Source organism: Cervus canadensis, chromosome X (assembly GCF_019320065.1).
Source record: "Cervus canadensis isolate Bull #8, Minnesota chromosome X, ASM1932006v1, whole genome shotgun sequence".
Taxonomy (NCBI): domain Eukaryota; kingdom Metazoa; phylum Chordata; class Mammalia; order Artiodactyla; family Cervidae; genus Cervus; species Cervus canadensis.
The window spans coordinates 56,182,625-56,197,053 of record NC_057419.1 but is presented as its reverse complement, the minus strand read 5'-3'; the positions used below and the strand labels follow the sequence as shown (position 1 = coordinate 56,197,053).

The following is a 14,429-nucleotide window of genomic DNA, read 5'->3' as shown; positions in this document are numbered from 1 at the left end:
TTTTTTTTTTTTTTTTTCTTTTTCTCAAAACTGAACTATAAGGTTATTATGAAAAGAATCCTAAGTATAATCAATTTCTAATAATCCTCATTAACAAAAAGTATTATATTAATAATTCCATTAATATATGGAAATATTCTTTTCAAAAAATTATGCTGATTGTATACTTGGATTTATCTGAATTCAATATTGTTTGATTTTCATGATGTTGATTAAAAAGATTAGTGTTTTCAGTTTCTCAGTGGAAAACTTTTTCTTATTCAGTTTAAATTGGGAAGAAAACCTCTAAATTTAGGTCAGATTTTAATAATTTCACTTTATAATATAAAAATGATAAAATAAATTAGAAATCGAGCATTCTACTTATACTAAGTCAAACAAGTGGAATCAAAATGTCATAAATTTTTCAGTGAGGAAAAAATTCATAAGTTTCCTAAAATATTTATGTGATAGATTTTATATACACACACACACACACACACACACACACACAAGAGCTTTTCTACTGTACACTTGATAAAGGCTTAACAAATAGCATCAAAAATAGAAGAGATAGAGAAATTGGAAACCATAAACTAAATGAAATGGGAACACTGAATATGAAATAGCAAAAGTGAAACAATTTAGATAAAAGTAAAATATCTTCATATAGTCCAGTTGTTTTTAAACATGGCTGCTCATTAGAAATGTGTCTGACTCTTTGTGACCCCATGGACTGTAGCCCACCAGGCTCCTCTGTCCATGAAATTCTCCAGGCAAGAATACTGGAGTGGGTTGCCATTTCCTTCTCCAGGGGATCTTTGCGACCCAGGGATCGAACCCAGGTCTCCTGCATTGCAGGCAGACGCTTTAACCTCTGAGCCATCTGGAGTGGTCCCAAAAAAGCAATACCTGGGCAGTTGCATTTTTTAAAAAAATCAGGATAATTCTGGTATGTATCTGGATTTAAAAAGTAATTACAGGTTTTTCTATTACATGGTGGATTTGGTGATATAGAATTCTATTATTTTTCTGTTGACCAATCATAGTAGAATGTTATTAAGTGAGTAATAGTTACATAATCACAATAGTGAATGATGTTTATCAGTTTTCACAATCAATAGCCTGACAAAAAATAAAAGGCCATTACAATTGAAAGCCAAAATGGGAACATGATTAACCTAACAATATAAAATAATTACATACAATTTGAGGGATCAAGCAGAGTGACGTGGTAAGTGGAAGTGCAAACATGCACAGGTTTTCATATGCTCAGCCACTCTATGTCTTCTGGCTGATGCATTTAATCCATTGACATTTAATGTAATTATTAATATGTATGTATGCAGGTCAGGAAGCAACAGTTAGAACTGGACATGGAACAACAGACTGGTTCCAAACTGGGAAAGGAATACGTCAAGGCTGTATATTGTCACCCTGCTTATTTAACTTATATGCAGAGTACATCATGGGAAACGCTGGGCTGGAAGAAGCACAAGCTGGAATCAAGATTGCTGGGAGAAATATCAATAACCTCAGATATGCAGATGACACCACCCTTATAGCAGAAAGTGAAGAGGAACTAAAAAGCCTCTTGATGAAAATGAAAGAGGAGAGTGAAAACGTTTGCTTAAAGCTCAACATTCAGAAAACTAAGATCATGGCATCTGGTCCCATCACCTCATGGGAAATAGATGGGGAGACAGTGGAAACAGTGTCAGACTTTATTTTTTTTGGCTCCAAAATCACTGCAGATGGTGACTGCAGCCATGAAATTAAAAGACGCTTACTCCTTGGAAGGAAAGTTATGACCAACCTAGATAGCATATTTAAAAGCAAAGACATTACTTTGCCAACAAAGGTCCATCTGGTCAAGGCTATGGTTTTTCCAGTGGTCATGTATGGATGTAAGAGTTGGACTGTGAAGAAAGCTGAGCAACGAAAAATTGATGCTTTTGAACTGTGGTGTTGGAGAAGACTCTTGAGCGTCCCTTGGACTGCAAGGAGATCCAACCAGTCCATCCTGAAGGAGATCAGTCCTGGGTGTTCATTGGAACAACTGATGCTGAAGCTGAGACTCCAGTACTTTGACCACCTCATGAGAAGAGTTGACTCATTGGAAAAGACCCTGATGCTGGGAGGGATTGGGGGGCAGGAGGAGAAGGGGATGACAGAGGATGAGATGGCTGGATGATATCACTGACTTGATGGGCATGAGTTTGAGTAAACTCCGGGAGTTTGTGATGGACAGGGAGGCCTGGCATGCTGTGATTCATGGGGTCGCAGAGTCGGACACGACTGAGCAACTGAACTGAACTGAACTGATGATCCTATTGTGCTGTTCTTAGTCACTCAGTCATGTCTGACTCTGTGACCTCATGTACTGTAGCCTGCCAGGTTCCTCTGTCCATGGCAATTTGCCAGGCAGGAATACTGGAGTGGGTTGCCATGCCCTGCTCCAGGGGATCTTCCCACCCCAGGAATTGAACCCAGGTCTCCCACATTGCAGGTGGATTCTTTACTATCTGAACCACTAGGGAAGCCCTATTAGCAAATGATCCTATTACCTTTTTCTTAATTGTTTTGGGTTTATTTTCTGTAGGTAGGTCTTTTCCTTCTCTTATTTCCTGCCTGGAAAAGTTTCTTTTGTACTTGTTGTAAAGCTGGTTTGGTTGTGCTGAATTCTGTTAACTTTCATTTGTCTGGAAAGCTTTTGATTTCTCCATCAAATCTGAAGAAGAGTTTTGCTGGGTAGAGTATTCTTGGTTGTAGGTTCTTCCCTTCATCACTTGAAATATATTGTGCCATTTCATTCTTAATGTCCCAGATGTTTCTGAGTATGTCCTCATTTCTTTTCACTCTATTTCTTCATTCTCTTCCACACCAATGATTTCCACCATTCTGTCTTCCACCTCACTTATCTTTTCTTCTACCTCATTTATTCTGCTATGATTCCTCCTAGTTGATTTATTTGTTTCTGTTACTGTATTGTTCATCACTATTTATTTGTTCTTTAGTTATACTAGGTCCTTGTTAAACGTTTATTTGATCTTCTTAATCCATTGCCTCCTTTCTATTTCTAAGATCTTAGATCATCTTTACTGTCATTACTCTGAATTCTTTTTCAGGTAGATTGCTTATTTCCTCTTCATTTGTTTGGTCTTTTACCTTTTTTATGTTGCTATTTCATATGCAGTATGTTTCTGTGTCATCTCATTTTGTCTAACCTACTCTGTGGTCTCCTTTCCACAGATTTCATAGTTGTAGTTCCTCTTGCTTTTGGTGTCTGCCCCCTGTTGGATGAGATTGTTCCAAGATTTGTGTAGGCTTCCTGTTGGGAGAGACTATTTCTTGCATTCTGGTGGGTGGAGCTTGGTCATGTTCCTCTGGTGGCCAGGGCCATGTCAAAGGATGTATTTTCTGGTGTTTTAGTATGACTTTAGGTACACTGTCTCTAATGGGTGGGGTTTGTGTTCTTGTTTTGCTGTTTGTTTGGGCTGGGGCATCCAGCACTGGAGCTTGCAGGCAGTTTAGTGGATCTGGGTCTTGGTGCCAAGATGTAGACCTCTGAGAGCTCACACCAACTGATACTACCTGGGCCTGGGAATTCTCTGGCAGTCTGGTGGCCAGACTCTAAGCTCCCACCACAGGAGTCCAGGCTTGTTGACCCCTGTCAGGGAACCAAGACCCTGCAAGCTGCATGTTGTGACCAAAAAAAAAAAAAAAAGTAAATAATATATACAAACAGACAAAAATCATGACAAATAAAAGCAAATAAAATGAACAAACAAGCAAAAATACAAGAAGACAAACGAAAACCCCAAAGCAGCAAGAATGAACCTATAGAATATATTGAATGAAGTAAGTCAGATAGAGAAGGAGAAATATTGTATGACATCCATTGTATATGGAATCTAAAATGAAATGATGCTAATGAATTTACTTACAAAACAGAAAGAGATACACAGTCTTAGAAAACGAACTTATGGTTCCTCAGGGGATGGGACAGTTAGGGACTTTGGGAAGGTCATGTACCTACTGCTATATTTAAAATGAATAACCAACAAGGACCTGTTGTATAGCACATGAAACTCTATTCAATGTTATGTGCCAGCCTGGATAGGAGGGTGAGTTTAGGGGAGAACGGATACATGTATATGTAAGGCTGAGTCCCTTTGCTGTTCAGCTGAAACTACCACAACATTGTTAATTGGTGATTGTTTAGTTGCTAAGTTGTGTCCAGCTCTTTGTAACCCCATAGACTGTTCCCTGACAGGTTCCTCTCTCCATGGGATTTACCAGGCAAGAATACTGAAGTGGGTTGCCATTTCCTTACCCCAATACAAAATAAATAAATAAATAAATTTGGGGGAAAAAAGCAAACCAAAATATTACAATCATAACTGAAAAAACTGAAAAAAATAAGCACACTAAAAAAGCAAAGAAAACAAAAAATAAACTCATGAAATAAAGACAACAGAAAAGAGAAAAAGAAAACAAGAAAACATTTAAAAAATAGAAAAATCAAAATATATTAAAAATAAATCAGCAGAAAAAAGAAAACAAAAATTCCTGAGGCTTATGCTATCTATCCTTTCCTCCACTGTGAGCCGCAGTCAACCTTCGGTTTCCCAGGAAGACCTCCAGTACCTCTAGTTTGGTCTGTGGACCTGCTATGGACACAGTGTGGGCAGCTGAGACTCTGACCTGGCCTAACTCCCACATATCTGTGCCCACAAACTCCACAGCCACTGAAACTAGACTGGGCTTAGTTGTGAAAATGTTTGTTTTCCATTCAAATGTTTCTCAGAGGCTGGATTTACCTCGACTATCACAGAGATTTAATGTGCAGCTTGTGCAGCTGCATGGAGGGATTTCAGTGTTTATTTGTTTGTTTGTTTGTTTTTCCCTTAGTAGTACAGACAATCAGCCTCAGCTTTGTTTTTGGCCCCAACTCTACATGTGAGCCACCTTCAGGCTTCTGCTCCTCTCTCAGGCAAGAGGGGGCAAAGACAGCGACTAACTGAGGCACACTTGCTGGCTTCGGTGGGAGGGGCAAGAGGTGGCCATAACTGGAGTGCATGTGCTCTATCTGATAAGATCTCTCTGGTGCCTGTGGAGGCAGGGGCTGTCAGGAGGCTGTGACAGACTGTTGTACAGTCACTCCAGTGGAAGTCCCTCCCAGTGCACATGGAGGCAGGTGCTGGCATGTGGGAAATGAGGCCGCTACAGTTGGATGGGAAATGAGATGGTTGGATGGCATCACCAACTCAATGGACATGACTTTGAGCAAGCTCCAGGAGATGGTGAAGGACAGGGAAGCCTGGTGTGCTCCAGTCCATGGGATTGCAAGGAGTCAAACATGACTGAGCAACTGAACAACAACAAATAGTAGCCACACACCTTGCATGCCACCCAACAATGGTGTCTTGCTTCCAAGCCAGTCAGTGCTTCCTCCGGGAACATTCCCAGCTGCAGAATTCCTAACTCTCATCCCCTCAGGCGTTCTCCTTGCAGCTAACCTCCTCACACCCATCACATCAAGCTATCTCCACACAGCCAACAGCAGGCCTCTCTCTAGGTTTGCCTGCCTAACTGCACATTCCAGCACCCAGCCCTTCTCTTGCTTTGGTGGACACCCATCTCAGTCTAGGGCACATCAGGCTGTGGCTCAGCTGTTCTTGTTCTGTCCTATCTGCCACAGGCCAGCCACTGCTCTTTCTTCCAGTAGCTCCCAAAGTTCCCCCCTTGCCATTTCAACATATCTCACTGTTGGTGAGGGAGCCTCCCCTGGAGTGGTAACCAGCTCCCCCAACCAGGAGTACAGGTCCCATCCCATTTCTTCTTTTCTTCACTTTCTCTCCTTTGTTATACCTGGTTGCACAGAAATCTTTTCTTGTCCTTTTTGATGTTGAAAGTACTCTGCTAATGTTTAGCAGAAGTTCTGCCTGAGTGGTTTCACTTGTAGATGTATTTTTAATGTACTTGTGGAGAGAGGTAAACCCTAGGTCCTCGTATTCCACTCTCTTGACCCTCCTTCTTCATTCTTTTTTACAGCTGAGTCATATTCTGTTGTGTGTGTGTGCCACTTCATCTATATCCATTCATCATTTAATGGAAACTTGGGTTGCTTCCATGTCTTGGCTACTATAAATAATACTGAAATTTATATAGAGATGCATATATCTTTTTTGATTAGTGTTTTTGTTTTCTTCCAGTAAATACCCAGAAGCACAATTACTGAATCGTGTGTGTGCATGTGTACTGAGTCATGTCTGATTCTTTGCAACCCAATGGACTGTAGCCAGCCAGGCTCCTCTGTCCATGGAATTTCAGGCAAGAATATTGGAGTGGGTTGCTCAATTATATGATAGTTCTAAGTTTTTGAGGAAACTTCATACTAGAAAACTGTCTTCTATTAAAGGGTCATGTGATTAGGTCAGGCCAATTGGATAATCTTACTTTTGTAGGGCCAACCATATAATATACCCTAATCATAGGGATAAAACCAACCTATTCAAACTTGGAAGGATTATTAAGGGCATACGTATCACAGAGGTGGGAGATATTGGAGACTATTTTTTTATTTATTTATATACTTATTTATATAAGTTTTTTTATTTAAAATAAAAGGTAAATAATATATACAAACAGACAAAAATCATGACAAATAAAAGCAAATAAAACAAACAAACAAAAATACAAAAACAAACAAAAACCCCAAAGCAACATGGATGAACCTATAGAATGTCATATTGAGTGAAATAAGTCAGACAGAAAAGGAGAAATATTGTATGACATCCATTATATGTGGAATCTAAAATGAAATGATGCTAATGAATTTACTTATAAAACAGAAATAAACCCCTCACCAGATATATTGTTTGCAATGTCTTCTCCCATTGAGTAGGTTGTCTTTTCCTTTTGTTGGTGGTTTCCTTTGCTGTGCAAAAGCCTTATAGTTTGATGTAGTCTGATCTATTTATCTTTTTGTTTCCCTTACCTGAGGAGACATATTCAAAGATTTCTAAGACCATTGCAAAGATGTACTGCCTGTTTTATTTTAGAAGTTTAATGGTTTTAAGTCTTACATCTAAATCTTTAATCAAGTTTGAGTTTGTTTTTGAATATGCTATAAGAAGATGGTCCAAGTTCATTATTTTGCAGGAAGCCATCCAATTTTCCTAACACCGTTTATTGAAAAGACTGTTTTCCTTCCCAAATGCATATTCTTGATTTCTCTGTCATAGACTGGTTTGGTATATGAGCATGGGTGTATTTCAGGACTCTGTCTTTTTTTCTATTGATCTTTGTATCTGTTTTCATTCCTGTACCATACTGTTTTGTTTACTGTAGCTTTGTATTATAATTTCAATTCAGGATGCTCAATACCTTGAGCTTGGTTCTTTCTCAGACTGCTTTGGCTAATTGGTATCTTTTGTGGTTACACACAATATTTAGGATTAGTTGTTCTAGTTTTTTGAAAAATGTCATTGGTACTTAATAAGGATTTCATTGAATCTATAGACTGCTTAGTGTAGTATGACATTTTAATGATAGTGATTCTTCCAGTGCATGAACATTGTATATCCTTCCATTTGTTTGTAGTTGTCTCCAGTTTCCTCCATGTCTTATAGTTTTCAGAGTATATAGGAGGTCTTTCACCTCCCTTGATAAATTTATTCCTAGGAATTTTATTCTTTTAGATGAAATTGTGAATGGGGTTTTCTTCATTTCTCTTTATGATAATTTGTTATTAGTTTATAGAAATGAAACAGATCTCTGTGTATTCATTTTGTATCCTGCAACTTTACTGAATACATTTATTAGTTCTAAGAGTTTTTTAGTGAAGTCTTTTCAGTTTTCTATATACAGTAGCATGTCATCTGCAAATAATGATATTTTTACTTCTTTCTTTCAGGTTTGGATGTTTTTCATTTCTTTTTATTGCTTAATTGCTGTTGCTAGGACTTCCAATACTATTTTGAGTAAAGTGGCAAAAGTTGTTATTTTTCTCCTGTTCCTGATCTTAGAGGAAAAATTTTCAGATTTTAACCATTGGATATTATGTGGCTGTAGGTTTGTCATATATGGCCTGTATTATGAAGTATGTTCCCTCTGTACTCACTTTGTTGAGAATTTTTATGTTAAATTGGTAGTGATTTTTGTCAACATCAAAACCAAAATTTTTCCTAAAAAAAAAAAATTATTTTGTATTGGAGCATAGTTGAGTAACAATACTGTATTAGTTTCAGGTGTGTCCAAACTGTTATTTTTGCATCTATTGAAATGATCATATGATCTTTATTTTATTTTTGTTAATATGGTGTATCACACTGATTTATGAAATTCAAAATGTTCTTGCATCCCTGAAGTTAATCTTAGTTAATCACGGTATATGATCCCTCTAATGTAATGTTGAATGCATTTTGTAATATTTTGTAGAAGATTTTGATATCTGTTTTCATCAGATGTTTTGGACTGTAATTTGTGTGTGTGAGTGTGTGTGTGTGTGTGAGTGTGTGTGTGTGTGTGCATGTGCACATGTGCATTTGTGACTATCTGGCTTTGCTATCAGAGTAATGCTGGGCTCATAAAATAAGCTGGGATGTGTCCCTTGCTCTTTAATTTTGGGGGATAATTTGAAAAGGATAGGTATTAACTCTTCTTTAAATATTTGGTAGAATTGTGAATCCTATGAAACATTAGACTTGTGCTAAAGGTTTGTCTATTTTCTTTAACTTTTCAAAAAACCAACTCTTAATTTTATTGCTTTTTTTTCCCTATATTTAAATCTATATTTCATTTATTTCCACTCTGATCTTTATTACTTTCTTCCTTCTGCTAACTTTGGGCTTTGTTTGTTCTTATTGTTCCACTTCCTTTAAATGGTATGTTAGGTTGTTTATTTCAGATTTTCTTTCTTGTATCAGTATGAACTACACTTTTAAAACTCCTTTTGCTGCATCCCATGGATTTTGTACAGTTGTGTTTCCATTTTCAGTTGTCTCAAGGAATTTTTAAAAATTTCCTCTTCAATTTTTTTCATTGATCCATTTGTTCTTTAGTAGCATGTTGTTTATTCTCCATATGTTTGTGCTTTTTACAGTTTTCTTCTTGTATTATATTTCTAGTTTCATATCCTTGTGTATGGAAAAGATACTTGATATGATTTCAGTTTTCTTAAATTATTGAAGTTTATTTTGTGGCATCCTATGATCTATCCTGAAGAATGTTCCTGTATACTTGAAAAGAATGTGCAATCTGTTGTTTCTGGATAGAATGTTCTATATATATCTATTAAGTCCATTTCTGATTTACTGTGTTGCTTAAGGCTATTGTTTTCTTATTGATTTTCTGTCTAAATGATGTAAGTGGGATATTAAGGTCCCCTACTATTATTGTATTACTGTTGATCTTGTCTTATTTTATCTAGTATTTTGTATATATTTAGGTGCTCTAATGTCGGATGCATAAATGTTTACAAATGTTAAATCCTTTTGTTGTGTTGATCTATTTATCATTATGTGTTACCCTTCTTTGTCTTTTGTTGCAGTCTTTGTTTTAAAGTTTGCTTTGTCTGATATAAATATTGCCACACCAGATTCTTTCTTTCTTTCTTTTTTTTAACCTGCATGGCATATTGTTTTTCCATCCCTTTACTTTTAGTCTACATGTACCTTTAGACCTTCAGTCAGTCTCCTGTAGGCAGCATGTAGATGGGTTTTGTTTTTTATTCATTCAGCTCTCCTTTATCTTTTGACATAGAGTGTTTAGTACATTTATATTAAAATAATCATTGATATATATGCACTTATTGCCATTTGGTTAATTATTTTCTGGGTTTATTTGGTCTTCTCTATTCCTGTGTTCTTCTCTTGGATTCTCCCTTTGGAGTTTGATGTATTTCTTTAGTGTTTTGTTAGAATTTCTGTCTCATTACTTTTTGTGTACCAATTGTAGGTTTTTGAGTTATAGTTGATATGAGGTTCATATATATCCACCTGTATATAGCTGTCTTTCTGGAGCTATTAGTAATTGCCTTCCACTCTTCTCCAGTAGCATATTGGACACCTTCTGACCTGGGGGGGGGGGGCTCATCTTCCAGTGTCATGTCTTTTTGCTTTTTCATACTGTTCATGGAGTTCTAGCAGCAAGAGTACTGGAGTGATTTGCATTTCCTCCTCCAGTGGACCATGTTTTGTCAGAACTCTTCACTATGACCCATCTGTCTTGGGTGACCCTGCATTGCATAGTTCATAGCTTCATTGAGTTACACAATTCCCTTTGCCACAAGGCTCTGATCCATGAGTGGGTCCAAAGCAGAAATGATGCTCACTTATGAATGTGTCTGGTGGTGAAAGTAAAGTCCGATGCTATTAAGAACAATATTGCTTAAGACCTGGAATATTAGGTCCACAAATAAAGGTAAATTGGACATGGTCAAGTAAGAGATAGCAAGAGTGAACATTAACATCTTAGAAATCAGTGAACTAAAATGTACAGTAATAGGCAAATTTAATTCATATGACCATTATACCTACTACTGTGGGCAAGAATCCCTTAAAAGAAATGGAATAGCCCTCACAGTTAACAAAAGAGTCTGAAATGCAGTAATTGGGTGCAACCTCAAAAATAACAGAATAATCTCAATTCATTTCCAAGGCAACCATTCAACGTCACAGTAATCCTAGTCTTGCTTGAGCTACTGAGGCCAAAGAAACTGAAGTTGATCAGTTCTATGACAACATACAAGACCTTCTAAAACTAACACCAAAAAAGATGTTATTTTCATCATAGGGGACTAGAATGCAGAAATAGGAAGTCAAGAAATACTGGAGTAACAAGCCAGTATGGCCTTGGAGTACAAAATGAAGCAGGGCAAAGGCTAACAGAGTTTTGCCAAGAAAACATACTGCTCATAGCAAACACCCTTTTCCAACAATGCAAGAGATGACTCTACACATAGACATCACCAGATTGTCAATACCAAATTCAGTTTGACTATATTCTTTGAAGCTTCAGATTGAGAAACAGTATACAGTCAGCAAAAGCAAGGCCTGGAGCTGACCATGGATCAGATGATCAACTCCTTACTGCAAAATTCAAGCTTAAATTGAAGAAAGTAGGGAAAATCCCTTGGTCATTGAGGTATAACCTATATTAAATCCCTTATGATTATACAGTGGAGGTGACAAATAGATTCAAGGAATTAGATCTGATAGACAGATTGCCTAAAGAACTATGGAGAGCATTTCATAACATTGTACAGAAAGCAGTCACTAAAATCACCACAAAGCCAAAGAAATGCAAGAGGCAAAGTGGTTGTCTGAGGAGGCTTTACAAATAGCTGAGGAAAGAAGAGAAGTGAAAGGCAAGGGAGAAACGGAAAGATATACCCAACTGAATGAAGAGTTCCAGAGAATAGCAAGGAGAGATAAGAAGACTCTCTTAAATGAACAATGCAAATGTGTAGAGGAAAATAATATAATGGGTAGTACTAGAGACCTCTTCAAGAAAATTGAGGAGATCAAGGGAATATATCATGCAAGAATGGGCATGATAAAGGAGAGAAACAGTAAGGACCTAACAAAAGCAGGAGAGATTAAGAGGTGGCAAGAATACACAGATAATCTATACAAAATGTCTTTTTGACTCAGATAACCACGATATTGTGGTCATTCATCTAGAGTCAGACATGCTGTGGTGTGAAGTCAAGTGGGCCTTCGGAAGCACTAGTATGAACAAAGCTAGTGGAAGTGATAGAATTCCAGCTGAACTATTTGTTTTGAAAAACATCAAATCCTAAAATATGATGCTGTGAAAATGCTGCACTCAATATAGCAAATTTGGAAAACTCAGAGGTGGCCACAGGACTGGAAAAGTCAGTTTTCATCCCAATTCCAAAGAAAGGCAATGTCAAAGAATGTTCACATTATTGTACAGTATTGCTCATTTAAAATACTAGTAAGGTTATGCTTAAAATGCTTCAAGCTAGGCTTCACTAGTACCTGAGCTGAGAACTTCCAGAGACACAAGCTGGGCCTAGAAAAGGCAGAAGAACCAGAGGCCAATTTGTACCATTCCTTGGATCATAGAGAAAGCAAGGGAATTCCAGAAAAACATCTGCTTCATTGGCTATGCTAAAGCCTTTGACTGTGTGGTTCTCAACAAACTAGAAATTCTTAAAGAGATGGGAACACCAGACCACCTTACCTGTCTCCTGAAAAACCTATATGTGAGTCAGGAAGCAACAGTTAGAACCTTACATGGAAAAGCTGACTGGCTCCAAATTGGGAATGGAATATATCAAGGCTATATATTGATTCCCTGTTTATATAATTCGTATGCAGATTGCATCATGTGAAATATCATGCTCTATGAATCACAAGCTGGTATCAAGGTTGCTGGGAGAAATAGCAACAACCTCAGATATGCAAATGATACCACCCTAATGGCAGAAAGTGAAGAGGAACTAAAGAGCTTCTTCATGAGGGTGAAAGAGGAAAGTGAAAAAACTTGCTTAAAACTCAACATTCAGAAAACTAAGATCATGGCATATGGGTCCATTACTTCATGGCAATTAGAATGGCAAAAAGTGGAAGCAGTGACAGATTTAATTTTCTTGGGCTCCAAAATCACTGCAGATGGTGACTGCAGCCATGAAATTAAAAGACACTTACTCCTTGGAAGGAAAGCTATGACAAACCTAGATAGTGTATTAAGAAACAGAGACATCACTTTGCCTACAATGGTCTGTATAGTCAAAACTATGGTGTTTCAAGTAATCATACAGATGTGAGAGTTGGACCATAAAGAAGGCTGAGTCCCAAAGAATTGATTCTTTTGATCTGTGGTGCTGGAGAAGACTCTTGAGAATCCCTTGGACTATGAGGTCAAACAAGTAAATCCTAAAGGAAATCAACCCTGAATATTCATTGAAAGGAATGATGCTGAAGCTCCAATACTTTGGCCACCTTATGTGAAGAGTTAACTCATTGGAAAAGACCCTGATACTGGGAAAGATTGAAGGCAAAAGGAGAGGGCGACAGAGAATCATATGGTTAGATAACATCCCTGAATCAATAGACATGAATTTGATCAAACTCCGGGAGACAGTGAAGGTAGTCCATGTGATTGCAAAGTATCAGCCACAGCTTAGAGACTGAACAGCAAACAACAATACATAGCTGTCTATTACACTGACAGTTTGAAGGCATTCTCAAAGCACTACAGTTTTATTCCCTCACCTCACATTTTATGTTTTTGATGTCACATTTTGCCTCTTTTTATTTTGTATATCCCTTAACAAGTTAGTATAATTATAGTTGGTTATTCTGTTTCTCTCTTTTAGCCTTCATTGCTTTTTAAGTGGCTAATACATTGCCTTTTCTATATTTGCCTTTACCATTGAGATTTTTTCTTTCATAGATTTTATTTCTATTTATGAGCTTTTCTTTTCCACTTGAAGAATATCCTTTAATATTTCTTGTAAGATTGATTTAGTGGTAGTGAAGCTTTTGTGTTAGCAAATGGATTTCCTTACTGTATAGTCTAGGTGCTCTTTATTTTTACTTCTTTGATTTTCATTTTATGTTGGAATATAATTGATTAACAATGTTGTGTTTCAGGTGTAGAGCAAAGTGATTCAGTTATATGTATGCATGTATCTATTCTTTTTCAAATTATTTAAGTTATTACAGAATATTGAGCAGATATAGAGCAGTTCCCTGTGCTGTACAGTAGGTCCTTGTTGTTTATTTTAAATACAGCAGTGTGTACATATCAGTACCAGACTCCCAATCTATCCCTCCCCAACCCTTCTCCTCTGGTAACTATAAGTTTGTTCTCTAAGTTTGTGTGTCTGCTCTTTAACCTGCTGGGTTTAGGTGAGTCTTTGCTTATGACCCTCAGCAATATCCCTCACTACTGCAAATTGCTACTTCAGAGGTGTGGTTCATAGATATCATGCTTCCATCTTTACTACCCATTTCTATCTGGTCCTTTTTATGTGCAGTAACTATCCAATCAGCCCTCAAAAATTGCTCTGTAAAAATAAAATGAAGTCCAGTTTTAAAATTGCTCTCTATATAGGTGTAGATTTGGTGTGTCCATGGGAGGAGGTGAGATCAGGGTCTTCTTATGTCACCATCTTGGATCCTTCACCTCCCAAGATTATAATTTAATCTGTATTTTTTGATCCAGCTGTGATGGCTCAATATGCTCCAGCACAAATGAGTTCTGCTTGCCATAACTCTTTTCTCCTCTGAAACCTTCTTAGCCAAGAAGTCTCAGAGATGATTTAGTCCTACTCTTCTCCATCCTCCATTTTATGGATAGGTCACTATAGGCCTAGAGAGGAATAGACTCATAGATAAGACCAACAAATCACCCTAGAGCCAGTGCTGGCATTCAGTTTAAGAGGGCTCTGTTTGAAGGTTCTGGCTCTA

At 37.4% G+C, this 14,429-nt stretch overlaps 1 protein-coding gene across 10 annotated transcripts in view; it reads left to right on the top strand.

Annotated features, from left to right (window-relative positions):
- ARHGEF9 (Cdc42 guanine nucleotide exchange factor 9) overlaps positions 1-14,429 on the top strand; it is a 246,637-nt gene that overhangs the window by 121,036 nt on the left and 111,172 nt on the right. The gene's annotated exons all lie outside the window — the stretch shown is intronic.